The sequence below is a fragment of the Tympanuchus pallidicinctus genome, unplaced genomic scaffold, assembly GCF_026119805.1.
Source record: "Tympanuchus pallidicinctus isolate F22 unplaced genomic scaffold, pur_lepc_1.0 scaffold74, whole genome shotgun sequence".
NCBI classification, from domain to species: Eukaryota; Metazoa; Chordata; class Aves; order Galliformes; family Phasianidae; genus Tympanuchus; species Tympanuchus pallidicinctus.
This window is the reverse complement of record NW_026294796.1, coordinates 75,565-89,655: the sequence shown is the minus strand read 5'-3', so window position 1 is coordinate 89,655 and position 14,091 is coordinate 75,565.

The window sequence follows — 14,091 nt, the reverse complement described above, 5'->3', positions numbered from 1 at the left end:
GGAAGTCATGTTCGTCTGATTTGTTCCAGCAGATGTGAACACACTTTCTCCCAGACATCAATATGAAGGTCTTTGTGAGAGAAGTTAGGCTACCTATAAAAAAAATGAATTGAATTGCTTCCACTTTTGAATTTGATAAGTGATATAATATGATTTGAAGTAAAACTAAAGAATTTTCTCAGAGTGGCTTATTTCAAGAAAAATGAAATGCTGGCTACAGTAAATCATCTCCACTTAAAAGTTTCAGAAGCAGTCAAGTCTTATAGACTATCAAAGAGATAACAGTCCTCAAATCACGAGTAATTTTTCCAAAGAAGCTGTAAGTTCTTTAATCACACAGGTGCTTTGAAGGCCTCTCTGCAAGATCTATTATTATTCAGAATATTCAGAAATGTAAAATGAGCTTTAATGTTAACGTTAATTAAGTTTGTGAGTCATCTTTTAGAATTTGATTTATATCTTATCTGGTAGATTCTATGGAACCAGCCAACAAAATTCACTCTCATTTTCAGCAAATATTTATTTTCCTAAAATTGTATTTTTTACACAAAGGTAATCTGAGTTTAAATTTACAACTTAGTTTTATGTATGATCTTGTATTTGAGTGCTACCCGTGCAGATCCATCAGAAAAGATCAACATTTGACTATCTGTAGTTTCTAGATAAATGTTAGTGATTTTATATTCTTTCTTGTCTATTTGGTTACATTTTGTGGTTATTTTGACCTTGGATTATAGTTGTATTTATGTAATACTTAATGCACATTTAGCATATTTCAATAATTTTAAGCAAAAAATGGACACCTGCTTCTCTCTAACACAAATGTCAGTTGCAATATTAGAGCTTTCAGATAAGAAAGATTTACAGAACTTTGGGTGAATGAGGAAGTAATTTTGCATCTAGGTTGAATATACTTAGTGCAGAAAGACGGGAGTAAGTCCTTATGTTAGTGAGAAATCTCTTCTAACATGATCAGAAGTTACCTTTGCTACATCTGAAGCAGTTAACTTGCTACTAAAAGAAAAGGAATAGCTTCACCGAAAAACTGTATTCTGCCTCAGAGGTAAAGAAAATACAGCTCCATAGGGTACAACAGGCATTAAAATTCAATCTGTGCTGTTCAAATCAGGTCCACTCAGTTTCACAAAATGAGACCTACATGTAAATGTAATATAGAGATGATCCCAAATTTTCCAAGACCTTGCCAAAGGTTGCAAATATGTTGACCCCAGAGAGGGTTGTTTCACTAACACTTAGAAATTGATGTTAGACACAATGTAGATATAACCAATAATAAAAAGCTGCAGTTATCATCTTATTTATTTATGTTGAAAGAGAAAGAAAGCTCTTGTCTCTTCGAATCAGCCTTGTTTCCAGAGGTAACTTTTGTTCTTTCACACATCACTACTGACATCAATGCAAAAGTACAGGACTATGAAAGTTGTCATGACACCTCATTGTCTCCTAAACCTGAAAGAACAGCAAAAGTAAATGAGATCCAGAGCTTTATGTAAACTGTGGTGAGAAACCTGGGCTACTTATCGAACACAGAAGCAACCACAGAGTAAACAAGTAATCTGGCTTTTAACTCCTATTTCTACAAGTGAGAGCTAAAGGTAAGCAATGTTGTATACAGTAAAAGCATCAGGACAATTATATACATGCAGACCCAACATGCTAGCTTTTTCATCACTTTAAGAAGGAAAACTCTTCTTGTACTCCTCTCACTATTTGAATTAGCTGAATGCTTAAAGGCTGCAAAAACATAGCAAAGCAGTGTATCAGCATTTCTGAACAGAGAGAACACGTAGACAGAAAACCTAGACAAATATATTTTCTAGTCAACTGTGTAAAATAATCATTTTCTTTGTAGTTTTCCACTTTTAGTAAGAAATATTTTACTTTGAAAGCGTGTGAAGTGAATATCTGAGTAATTTGTCAGTAGTCTACTGGAAATAGCGGGACAGATTACATCGAAACTGGCAAATAAATAGTGAACCCTGGGGCTCTTGCTTTTCTGAACATTTTCAGGTGATTTATAAATAATGGAAACAAAACTGCTTTCCTTGTGCCTGCCTCCACATTCCAACAGGGGTTGTTTTCTCTACAAATATTTTCTCCTAATATTCTTCTAATATATCAGTGAGAAATGTGAGAATAGTAAGACAGTTTCTGATATTACTGTCTTCATTTTCCCCCTCCAAATCAGTATAAGTGTGGTTTTAAATCTGCATACTGAGTAGCGTGTGAAACAATGAAAAAAGCAGCATACTTTCTAGCCATGTAAAGAATCAGTATTAAACATATATTAAACTTCTGAAACTTCAACTTTAGCTGCTGAATGTTTCAGAAATGTGTACGTACACATAATTTTGTCAGTCCTTGCAGCTTATGAGTAAACTTCCTGAAGTGTCAAATGTTTATAATTTTCATCAATGGTAAACAAATGTGTAACTATATAACACAGATCTAAGTTGATTCTCCAGGCTGAGCTAAGCTACTCAAGATGCCATGTGTAAAGACCATTGTGAGAAAGTTGTGAAAATCCTGGGAAGAGATGGAAAGTTTCACTTCTTTGCAGAAAAGATCACAAAATTATGCAGGACGTCATGTACAAGATTCACAAGAATTCTTGTTCAGTGTTCAGAAAGAAGCATGGGAGGTGGATTCCCTGAAGAGAGTTCTTAGTGTCTATAATATACAGAGAACTGAGATGAAACTTCAGAAGACAAGGACATATTTAGAGAATACACTTCTAGTGAGTGGTCAGAACAAACAGGACAAATATATAGCATGTCAGAGTACACTGAGTTTAATGATACGGTAGGCACGGATTTCTGAACTAACATTTTCATCTGCACATTGGCTCTGGCTGTGACTTTTTATATATGTCTGAGAATGCTGAAACAGATATCGAGGGATGGAGCAGGCTGGTTACAACCCCTGCTCATGAAGATTTCCCCTTGAAGCCATGGAGATAAACTGTGCATTGCACATGGTTATTCCCTTGTGACGGGAAATACAAATGTGTGAGCCTGAGACAAATGTATTCTCAATAATTCCTTAGTTTAAGGAGTAAATTCCTTTTAAGTTAAATCTAGCCTTTGCTTATTGACCATCTCCAGTGTTGAGTGAATCATAAACTGGTATTTTCATATCAGCAAGTCTGAGAACCATTAATAGCAAATTTACCGCCTCACACTACTTCAAGAGGCATCTGGACAAGGAGCTACAAGATATGGTTTAGTAGCTTGTGGTAGCAATGATAATGGGAGGACGGTTGGACCAGGTGATCTTGTACGTCCTTTCCAACCTTGTGATTCTATGATTCTATGTTTCTACTTCACAAGAGCATTGGACAACTCTCTATTCAATTGAAAGAAATTTTGGAGGAAGTGCCACATAAACTCCAGATGGTAAGTGAGGTTGTAGTAATAAGACTTACAAAACATTGAAGTATTTGTTTTATAAATGTCCTTCAGAGGAAGTACATGCACAACATTCCATGAGCTGGACATAATTTCCCTATATACATTTTTAACAGCCCTCTCAATACATCCGTCAAAAAAGTGAGAAATGCTTGTAAATGATTTTTCCTCTTCAGTTCTCTCCACCCTTTCAGAGTTCTGTAACATAGCCAGCTGTTCCTGGGATTAGAGACTGAGACTTTGGGTTTTCTTTGTTTGGTTTGTTTTTACTGCAAGCTTCAGTATCTTAAATCAAGTGAACATATATAAAGATTTAAGCCTTACACAATAAAAAAAAGTGAAACCACAGCATGGGATTTTGTTTCTTAACCTACTTGTGCTTACATAGTCAGACTGTAGTCTTCCATACTGCTGACACAGTCATCTCTTTCTCTGTGCTGCATTTAGATCAGTAAGTTTTACGATAGAAGTCCTGGTGATCCTGTCACAGAAAGTCTTTCTATTCTTCATTTTCACAGCACCTAGATGGTGACTGCAACTCCTGTACATCTTACTGAAACAAACCTACGTTTTAGGTTTTGTGCTTTTATTTTTTCTCCCACAGAAAAATACAGTAACTACATTGACACTGCTAGGGACTTCAAAGCAAGAAGGAAAATGAAAAGGTGTTTAAACTCCTTATTTTGATAAAAGCATATACTTAAATGGTGCAGATTAGTGATAATGATTGCAAAACAAAACATTGTCCCTTACCATTTTACATATGGATTTTCGCTAACGTTTAATTTAACTAAATGACCTTGCCTTTATGTTAAGACACTGGGAAAGAACTTTTAACATACGTTGTCACAGATTCAGCAGATCTGTACCTAAAGTTGTGATTCAGGCACTCAATATTTATTCATCTACACTGAAACCAAATATTTGCTCTGAAAGACAAGGCAGTGTTCCAGAACATCTATTCCCCAACTGAGTTATTGCTTTTGTTTGAGAATTCTTTTTGCCATGCAAATTTTTTCACAGCTGTTGTTTGTAAAATTGGCTTGGATGCTTCTTGTTTCAGAGAAATGATTTTTATAACCATTCATAATTCTTTCATCTGCAGAATACAAGAGATTAATGTATGTTTAGATTGGCTGATTTTGTTAATAATCTATGGTCAATAAATCACAGAATGCTCTTGCAGAAACAGTTTTCAGTTTGCATAGCAATAGCTTGAAGATCTAATGTCTCATTATTGTTCTCCTAATTATTTGTTTTTAAAATTATTTGTTTTGAAAGATAAATGTAATTTAATACACTGAGTTTGATTTGGATCCTAATGTAGGATAATTCTGCTATATTTTTCTCCTATTAGATTTTGAAAACTGTCATAATTTTTGATCACCTGGTTATAATATGCTTTTACTACTTTGGAAAACTCAGCATGTACAAATGTTATAACAAGACAACTTCATTGACAAATGTGATTGATTTCTTACTTCACTAAGCATTGTTTTTTCCTTTTTCATGACACCTCCAATGTCTGTGTTGTTCTGTAGAGAAAACAACAATAGCTTTGTCAGGAAAAACAAATAAATAAAAACAAGCTGCTACAGAACTCTTATTTGTACACTTTGCAGTACACAAATTAGCCACAAAATAGATACAAAATTTGTATTTCTAAACAGAAACAACTCAGCTCAACACCTATCAAGAGCCCATGTGCACAACACTGCAGAGCATTGGGCATAATTAGGGTTCCTGTCACTAACAGCGATAACATTTTTAGTGCTTATATATACGTGCCTGGGAAGATCATGGAACAGATCATCCTGGATGACATGCTTGACCACATGAGGGATGGGCGTGTCATCCATGACAGTCAGCACAGCTTCATCAGAGGAAGGTCATGCTTGACCAATCTGGTGGCCTTCTATGACGCAGTGATGGCATCGGTGGATAAGGGAAAGGTGACTGATGTCATTTACCTGGACTTGAGCAAGGCCTTTGACATGGTCCCCCACCACATTCTCATCTCCAAATTGGAGGGATGTGGATTTGATGGGTGGACCACTCGATGGATAAGAAACTGGTTGAAAGGCCACAGACAGAAGGTAGTCACCAATGGCTCTATGTCCAGGTGGAGGCCGGTAACGAGTGACGTCCCCTAGGGCTCTGTCTTGGGACCGGTGCTCTTTAACATCTTTATCAATGACATCGATGTAGGAATCGAGTGCACCCTCAGCAAGTTTGCTGATGACACCAAGCTGAGCAGTGCGGTCAACACGGTTGAAGCAAGGGATGCCATTCAGAGGGACCTCGAGAGGCTAGAAAGGTGGGCCCGGGTGAATCTGATGAGGTTCAACATGGCAAAGTGCAAAGCTTTGCACTTGGGCCAGATGAATCCCAGGCATCCATACAGACTGGATGGAGTGATCCTTGAAAGCAGCCCTGTGGAGAAGGACCTGGGGGTTCTGATAGATGAAAAACTTGATATGAGCCAACAGTGTGCCCTTGCGGCTCGGAGGGCAAATGGTATCCCTGGGGTCCATCAAAAGAGAGGTGACCAGCAGGGACAGGGAGGTGATTGTCCCCCTCTACTCTGCTCTTGTGAGGCCCCATCTGGAATATTGTGTCCAAGTGTGGAGCCCGCAGTACAAAAAAGACAGGGAGCTGTTGGAGAGGGTCCAGAGGAGGGCGACTAAGATGATCAGGGGACTGGAGCACCTCCCCTATGAGGACAGGCTGAGGGAGCTGGGCTTGTTCAGCCTGGAGAAAAGAAGGCTGCAGTATGACCTCATTGCAGCCTTTCAATACCTAAAGGGAGCCTACAGAGGGGAAGGGAATTAACTCTTTGAAAGGGTTGATATGTGTAGAATGAGGGGAAATCGTTTTAAGTTGAGGAAGAGGAGATTTAGTTCAGACATCAGGGGGAAATTCTTTACCCAGAGAGTGGTGAGGTACTGGAACAGGCTGCCCAGAGAGGTTGTGGATGCCCCACCCTTGGAGGTGTTCAAGGCCAGGTTGGATGGGGCCCTGGGCAGCTTGGTTTAGCATTAAACGGGGAAGTTGGTGGCCCTGCATGTGGCAGGGGTGTTGGAGATTCATGATCCTTGAGGACCCTTCCAACCCTGGACATCCTGTGATTCTGTGATTCTGTGGTATGTAATTTTCATCTTTTCTACTTTTCAACACATTGCCTAAGTGCTTGTGTTGATCCATTCTGTGTCCTCCTTTTTCCAGTAGTTTGTTCCCCTGCCACATGCAGGGACACCAGCATCCACGTTTAATACCAGACCAGGCTGCCCAGAGCCCCATTCAATCTGGCCTTGAACACCTTCAGGGGTGGAGCATCCACAGCCTCTCTGGGCAGCCTGTTCTAGCACCTCACCACTCTTATAGTAAAGAACTTCCCCCTGACATCCAACCTAAATCTTCCCTCCCTCAACTTAAAACCATTTCCCCTTGTCCTGCTGTCTTCTACCCTTTCAAAGAATTGATTCCCCTCCTGTTTATAGGCTCCCTTTAAGTACTGAAAGGCTGCAATGAGGTCACCCCACAGCCTTCTTTTCTCCAGGCTGAACAAGCCCAGTTCCCTCAGCCTATTATGACTATAGATATGACTAAATATATATATACGTATATATAACAAATAATGCACAAGGAATTGCCATTTACATCATGCTCAGGTCTCACAATTTCTATATATCCTAACTAATCACAATTTACATAGATGGCAATATATGTGTGATCTGTGTGCGTCAAAAAAAAAAAAAGAGATAGATGATTATAGTTAGTAATTCTGCCCCAGATGAAATGAAGGTAACATATGTACATATGTAGAGAAAACATGCAGGTGATCAGAAGTATTTTGATTAGGAGTGAGGCACAGATACAGAAGAAAATTTTTATTTTAGTGTTTCCCGAATGGAGAACTTCAACCTGTAGATCATTTACTTTTGTACTGTTTTCAATTCCAGTCTTCATAATGAGTGTTCGTGTCCTGAGGAATGGTGAGAAGTGATACAAAATATTTGGCATCTGCTAAAGTATAACTTTACATAAACTATGCTACACTATGCTGCTCTGTGCTCTCCTATATGTAGTTATCCACTGGGAAAGATTCTTTTTACCTTTCCAGACAGATGTCAAAGAATCAAATATCTCTAGCATTCCAAATTTTTCTCCAACGTGATTAATCTAGAGTGGTAAAAGGTGTTTTCAAGGTTTCTAGTGCTTTTTCAAAGAAATTAATATAACCCTCTACCAGACTGATCTACACCTGGCACGTATCCCAAAACAGCCACTCAGTCACCGGCAGGCAGTTCAAAATAGAACAGCCAGGAAGCTGCATGTGTTTGATTTTAGGATACAGGAATATAAGAAGTACAATGTATTAAAAATGGCTGAAGGCCATAATTAGCACTACTTCCAATCAAGCATAACTGTGCTATTAGTAAGTACTGGCGTGAACACACCTGAATATGCCTACCTTTTTCATGATCTTGATAACTTGAAAGAATCTTTTGTTTAGGTTGCTAAATAGATTTGGATCCTGCAAATATATTATTTCTCCGTTCCCCTCTCTGCCCTTTCTTATCTCTTCTATTTACTATCTACCTTAAACTGGTTTTCTATTCATATGTGTTTATGTCATCCTGCATCATAATCCTTTAGTTCATTTTGTTCCATTTTCCACCCTTTACTTCATTATTTAAGTAAACATCAGCTTTTTCTGTGCATCAAGATATGTTTTGTAGAGAGCCAAGGTGTTTTCTTTCCTGTTCTTTCTGTGACTCTGTTCAATTTATAGCCTTTGATTACTACTCTATCAGCTCCTGCATTATAGCAATTTAAAGGACATTAAACAAAAGATTTACTACATTCTGATGTTAAATTTTCCTTTTGACTGGATTTTAACCAATTCATAAAAATGCATGGCTGGGCATTCAGCTATGTTTAATGGACATAAAACATATGTTTTATGGAATCATAGAATCATAGGATAGCCTGAGTTGCAAAGATCTATAACGATCATCCAGTTTCAACCCCCCTGCTATGTGCAGGGTCACCAACTACCAGACCAGGCTGTCCAGAGCCACATCCAGCCTGGCCTTGAATGCCTCCAGGGCATCCACAGCCTTCTTGGGCAACCTGTTCCAGTGCACCACCACCCTCTGACTGAAAAACTTCCTCCTAGTATCTAACCTAAACCTCCCCTGTCTCAGTTTAAAATCGTTTCCCCTTGTCCTACCACTATCTACTTTTGCAAACAGCTGTTCCGTCTCCTAATGTTAACTCTAATTCAAAAATTAATTATTCCAGAATTCATTCACTGGGATATAAAACATCAGTTGAATAAATCACTGAGATAATATTACCTAGTCCACTGAAGTCTTCAGTTAAGACAGATGAGTCTTGGCAAGGTGAGTGGGTGCAAAGGCTGAACACTGACCTGTCTGCACACATGAAATTTAGTCTAATCTAGTACTGTCCAGAGCAACTACCATTAGGATTTTCTTGTGTTTTAAAGACTATAGGTTTAGGACTCCACAGATGTGGAAGAATCCCAGCTCCAAGTACAGAAATATCATATTTACGTGCTAGTTTTTCAGACTTGGTCAAAAACAATAAGCTGCTGAGAAGATCACTGAGCATTTAAAGGAAGAGTGAGTTTGGATGTGATATGCTGCCTCAGTGGAGAATGCAGCTGGACAATCCTTGGCTTCCCATACGTATAGGGTCATACATACAGGGTCATACGTATAGGGTCTAGTTTAGTATCATCTGTTTTCCTTAGGAGCTGTCACCATAGGTGGCCTCACTGAATGTGACCTGCCTGAGTGACCTTTCCTGAACTCAAGGCTCAGGAGAGGGAGATGACCAGATTTTTCACTGGACATATCACTGCATCCCGCCATTTGATGAAGAGGATGTCGTGCTGGTGGACAGGGCTGGGAGCAGAAACTTGACAAGCACAGGAGTATCTGTGTTTGGATCTGTAGAAAGAACCTCAGTGGTATGTGGACACCCAGCTGAGATATTAAAAAGCTACAGTTTTCAATAGAGATGCTGTAAGAATGGTAAAAAATGGTAATGATGCTGTACACTTCCACTAGATCAGGTTGCTCAAAGCCCCATTCAAGACTGTGAATCTAGAAGTTAATAAAAATAACTTAAGAAATGAATAAATAAAATGAAATCTAATCCCCTTTCTCTATTTACTTATTTGTTTGTTTGTTTGTTTGCTTCACTGAATGATGTTACATAAAATCTTGCTCTCTGGGGAAGTAAGTATAGTTTTGTCTGGAACTTATACAGCCAGTGTTTAAAATGGTATCATGGCTTCTGCATACTCAGAGGTGACAAGTGATACTGAAATAATTGACTGTGATGTCTCAAATTTTTTTCAGTCTATCATTGCATCTGTTGATTCTGATTTCAATAGTCTGAGTCTAAAGAGTGTGAAGTTCAGTCATGCAAGGATTGTGTAAATTTTATCAAAAGAAGGAGGAATGTCTGTCAAGTGTAGGACTGTGTTCTAAGTGCATCATCAAGCAGTCTATTTAAAGCCTAGAGAGATTCAACCATGTGTGTGAAAGATTTTTCTCAGGAAAACCGTGACTGAATCCAATACTGTAAAAAGTGTAAGCATTCTTCTTGCTTGAGTGGCTAAAGAAAGGACAGCAAATGAAATTACTAATATTTTTTCTCTAATAATAGGTCCACATATGAGATCCACTCAATTCAAGCACTTCACTTCTAATTCCTTTTTACCAATATGTAGTGTTTGTTTTCACTGTCAATAGCCAGAATGTTTATTGGACTCAGTCCTCCAAACACTGATTAAACTTGCAAGGGTTATTTCTCAGTCATTGATACCTGGCCAGAATCTGTAAGTAGCTGCCAAACATAGGGTATGCATCCAATTAAGGATGAAAGTGATTTATTCAGGTTTTTTTTTTCTTTTCTCCTGTACTATTTTTTCTCTTTATTCAGTAAAAGCTGCAGTGCAAAGATTATATTTTTTATTTTATAGTCTAGAACAAAAATGGGTCAGTGACATTACTGTCAATGACTGAACAGATTTAACCAGCAAATTCCACAATCAATCCTTGCTTACCTTTGAATTTGGATGCAGTTTTATTGGAAAACTCTGTTAATCTTCTCAGAATTAGTACTGCAAAGAGAAGAGATTATTATGTATCTGCATCTATTCAAAAGATGTATATCTTGTTCAGATTGTTCATTTCATCTTGTCATGAGACTGTAAAGGCTTGGATTATTCATCTCCAAAAAGAAAATGCCTGTAGGAACACCGGGAATGTATAGTGTCAGATAAAGAGTAACCAAAAAAAGTTTCATTGAAAAAGAGAATGTTATTTTGCATCACTAAATGAGAAATTTCTCTTTATAACCAAAAGCCAATACACTTATCTGCAAAATGAATAAGCAGAATTGTAACAGAGTATAGTTCACCACTGGGTTTCATCACCTCAAGAGGTGACTGAATTAAATCGTGCTGCTGAACTCCTTGCAATAGACTTGATCTAGGCACATTAAGAGTCTGCCTGTGCAAAGTATATTCACAAGGCCATGCACCCGAGAAAAATTATCATGCTTTAAGAAGCATATTGGTGGTGGTGGTATTACAGTTTATTAACACTCCTGTCCAAGAATGTAGTGCCTCCGATGTTATGTGTGACAATATAAAGCAGCCCTTCGAAACAGAAAGTACAGCTCTGAGTGGGGCACTTGGGACTATTGGTTCCCATTAAATCAGCAGAACACCTAGAAAAGCATGAGAGGCAGATGGTAACAATATATGCTCAGTTTTGGAAGATATGAGGAGAGGTTCTATGTAAGCATAGTGCCTTGAAAGTCTGAGAATTTGTTTTAATTTGCCCAACAGGATACTTCAGCAGATACTTTGGTAGCTCTGAATAGATCTCAAAAAGTCCTTAAGGCAAGCTGCCTTCTGAGGTTACCGAAGTCCCTGTGAAGTCCGTTAATATTGTTCCCTGTCAGAAGAACAGGACCAGCTTTTGTCTTAACTACAGGGAATTACTTATATTGTCTGTACTGGGGAGCACTGTATTGTGTTGATTACCAAAGGTATCTTCCAAAGGTACTCCTTCTATGAATTCAAAAGGACTGAATCTGTTTTTTCATTTCTGCCTAATTTTTCAGAAAAAAAAAAAAAGAATCTGCCATCCTTGCTGTAAATTCTGACAAAATACTTTTTCACAATTTAAATTTTGACATTATGAAAAAATATTATGTTAAATTTATAGGCTGGAGATACTTGCAGTTGTAGTCTGTAAGGCAAGGAAGAAAAGACACGTTATTAAACACATGGCAACATTTAAATTCTTTTTTTTTTTTTTTCTTGTTCCAAACAACAAACAGAAGAGTGTAAGCATGGTGCGTGTCTGGCACCATATCCCTTGCCCTATGATTTTGTTGGCAGGCTAATTCCTGCAACTGACATCAATGGCAGGTCAGGTAGCTGACAAAAGAAGAGCACTGAATCTTGGCAATCCACCCCGCAATAAGGACACAGACGTTTCTAGTTTAATTAACGAAATAGCGTTGCAAACTGCTTGTTTTCCCTAGGGAACCTTTGAGCAAGTGACTCATAAGGTCATTGTTGGAGCTTGTGTCGTCATTCATAATTTGAAAAGTTGGGGATGATTACGCTTTTGTACACCATGCTTTTCTGCTGGGAACAGCAACTCAATTCCCCTAAAAACATTGTGAAGGTATTGTTATGGAAATGCACAAATGAAAGGGAATTGCTATCTTATTTTTATGAAAAGGTTGTGAGGAATTCTTTCTGGAAATGCATTTATAAAGAAAGCAAAGTAAATAAGCAGCTTCCATGTTCATCTATATTTATTTCTTTCATTGTTCTGCTGATCTCTGTTCTGCTGCTCTCTTTGTTCTGCACTATTACTACAGAGTATATAATCTTAGAGAAGAAAAGGGCACTTGAAACTTTAGATAACCTTGCTCAACCTAATTTCTGCCAAACTGATTTGGTTTTCTTCTTGCAGATAATAAAAAGAAAAGAAAAGAAAATATATAGATAGATAAAAAAGAACTGCAACTTGATTACAGGTGCTATCTGTATCCTGTAGCAATATCTTCTTTCAAAGCATTTTGTCTTATAGACTCCATATCTGAGAATTTGTAGGCTTGTACTCCTTTTATTGATTTTTCCTTTCCTGGCATCCAATATATATGCTTATATCACAATTGTGGTCTTAGCTGATGTTTACTATGTACAGATTCACACAGTGAAAAAATGGTAACTTTTATGAATAAAATTATAAACTTATATCAGTCGAATTATGGAAAAATTGTGCATATTTTGATGTAAAAAAAATAAATAATATGGTGACTCATAGACAAGATTTCTTCAACATTTAGAGATGTCTAGATGTGTTTAGAGAAGCAGAAAATATAACAGTGCTACACACACTGCTGTCCAGAGAACATAGCTAGCAGAAAATTAACAGACTACAATGGATAGCTGGCAAAAGTGAGGATTACACAGATAATGTAAAAAAGTTGATTTTTTTTTTTTTTTTTTTGTACAAAATCATTATACAGTGTCAGAAATATTTTAGTCTAAAATAATATTACAATAAATAAAAGAATGAGACCCGTGGGTTAGCATCTATGATGCAATCAAACCTATTTCTCACAAGTCGGACTTGCTGAGGTTCAGGGCACAACAACCAGTTCTCAGGCTACCTGCCATGCTCTGGCAGGCCACCAGCTACCTGCAGACTACAGAGTGAGTGATATTGCTCCACAGAATGCTTGCTTGCATGTAAGTTTTTAATGTAGAGTAGCTTGCCTGAATAACACCATGTTAGGAAACTATGTTATGATCACCCTTATGTGGCTGGCTACAGACAATGCAGATGGCTCATGGGAAGGGAGGTAAAAGTTTGTGTGACTGTCTCTAAAAATGTCTGCAGGATGTATTCAGGCAGCATTGGCAAGCAAATATGTGCAACATATGAAATGTAGGTCCTAATTTGAGACATAATGCAATCAGATAAATTAAAACAAAGAAATTGAAATCTCAGTTCTGCTGAAGAGCAATAGGAATTCCCCTACTGAACCATGAGATAATTAGGAGAGGTCAAAAGGGAGTAAAGGTGCCAAATATTCTATTGCTATTCAATAATGCCAATGCTTTCACATAATCTACAGAACTATATCTCTTACAAGGAGACACTGTATATTACACCAGATCTGGATTATATGTAGCCTCTGTGACAGTGCACACATGCAATGACCTTGTAGTTGTAAAGCTGCAAATAATCATTGTTCAAGCTGGTCATCAAGGTGTGGGTTGTAGATTCCTGGCTACAAAAACAGAAACGCAGTTTCACTTCCACCTGGATCTCAATACCTTTAATCTCTTTAATCCTTACAGTGAAATGCTGTACTTACTCAAGTTATGGACTGCCACAGCTTTTTGAGAGAAATTTATCTGTCCTTGGTGTATTATTGCACACTGTATTTTACACACAAAGTTAACAGAACTGCAGTTACTCATCTAACAGATATGAAAATTGCATTAGCATTCCTCCCTACATCTGTCAAACTCTGCCCTCTGTTTTTTTCACTAGCAAAGCCAATGCTTCACTAACAAAGTCATCCT